Raw genomic sequence first — 2,066 nt, 5'->3', positions numbered from 1 at the left:
TTATCAGGTGCCATCAGTCTGTTCCAATTCATAGCAACTCTGTGTACAACTGAACCAAGCACCGCCCAGTCTTGCATCCTCTTCACACTCGTGGCTTGGTCTGGGCTCGTTCTGGCAGCCACTGCATCAATTCACCCCACCTCGGGGCTCTCTCCTCTTCGCTGACCTTCTACTTTCTCAAACAGGATGTACTTTTCCAGCAACTGGTGCCTCCTGATAACATACTCAAGATATGTGAGCTGAAATTTGCCATCTCATTGAAGGAGCATTCTCGCTGCACTTTTCTAAGACGGATTTGTTTGTTGTCTGACAGTCCATGGCACATTCAATATTCTTCCCCAACATGGTCATTCAAAAGCATTGGTTCTCCTTTGGTCTTCTTGATTCACTCAAGCTTTCATATATATAGTTACTGGCTATAAAGCTGGTAAAAAGATTTATTTCCAGTTGAATGAGTTTTGGGCAGTTTGTGGTTTGAGGAAATGACCGACTTAGTCTAAGTTGTCAGATTTATGGTTGTAGAATTGTTTGCATTCTTTCTTTCTGAGGTCCACAACACCTGTATTTACATCACATTTCATTCTTGATGCTGGTAAATCTGTATCATCTCTTTTTATTTTTTTATTTGTCTCTACTGATACAGATTTGTCGCTTTTGTTTGGATGGACCAGTCCTTAGAAAAAAAATATATTATTCTGAGAAAGGTAGGAAAGGTCAGCTAAAGAGATGAAGACTCCAAAAAAAGAGAATTAACACAGTGACTTTAACATATGAGCTCGAGTATTTCAGAGATGATGTGGATGACACAGGATAGGAAAAGGTTCAGATCTGTTGTTCATAAGGTTGCTATGAGTCGGAGCCGACTTGAAGACATGAGTGAAGTATAGAAATCAAATCCCCTTTCATGCTGCCAACCCAAAGGCAAGTGGTTTGAATCCACGAGCAGCTTCATGGAAAAAAAGGATAGGCAATCCGTTCCCACCAGCTTTACAGACTCATGCATGGCCTTTCCACTAGCAGTGAAGCGTTCTACAGACTACTTAATATAGTATCATTATTTTATTGTCTCAATGTACATTTATAACCACATCAGACAATGTTCTTTTTTTACACAACTATCAAATTTAAATAGCTCAAAAGCCAAAGGAAAACTATTATATTTACTCATATTTTTATAAGTATTTTCTTTCTTCCTCCTAATGTTCTTTCATTGTTTAACTTCTGTTTAAAGAAATTCCTTTAGCTATACTTTCAGGATAAGACTGCTGACACCAAGTTATTCATTTGATCTGCATTTATTCTGGAAGGATATTTTTACTGGGTATCAATTTGGCTTGATAAGTCTTTTTTGTTTCAGCATTTGAAAAATATTGCATCATTTCCTTCTAGTGTCCATGATTTTTGATCATCAATTTTATGTTGTTACAATTTTTCCCTATATGTAAAATGTTCTTTTTTTATTTTTTTTATTTTTTGCTACTTTTTTTCCCCAGGAAGAAGCCTGCCCATTTTACTATATTGCCTAAGGCTAAAACTTTTTTGGCTACTTTTCAAGATTTTTTTTTTCCCTTTTCATTTCACAACATATTAATTACAACATATTTCGGTGGGGATTTTTTGAGAGGATGTTCCAGATTTACTACTCACTTTCTTGAATTTTAATTTATACATACTTGACACATTTGGAAAGTTTTCATCCAGAAATACTTTTCCAACCCACCCTTCTTCTCTCTTTCTAGAATTCCAATCACACAAATGCTAACTTTTCTGTTATGTTGTAATGAGTGCCTGAGGCTCAGTACATGGTCAGATTGGATCATTTCTACAGTTCTATCCTCCAGTTCTGTGACTTTGTCCTCTGTTGACCTCCATTCTGCTATTGAGCCTGTGCATTGAATTTTTTTACTTCAGTTATTCTATTGCTCAGTTGCAACATTTCCATTTGGTCCTCTTCACATTTTTTGTTCTCTAGTTACTTATGCTTGCTTCTACTTTTACATTTTCTATCTTTATGCTGAGACTTTGTTGTCCATAGAGTGTCTATGAGTTGATGTCAGCTCAACAGT

The sequence above is a fragment of the Elephantulus edwardii genome, unplaced genomic scaffold (assembly GCF_000299155.1).
Source record: "Elephantulus edwardii isolate Elephantulus edwardi_28Jun2011 unplaced genomic scaffold, EleEdw1.0 scaffold00030, whole genome shotgun sequence".
NCBI lineage: Eukaryota > Metazoa > Chordata > Mammalia > Macroscelidea > Macroscelididae > Elephantulus > Elephantulus edwardii.
The sequence above is the reverse complement of the archived record's forward strand: the minus strand, read 5'-3'. Positions refer to the sequence as shown.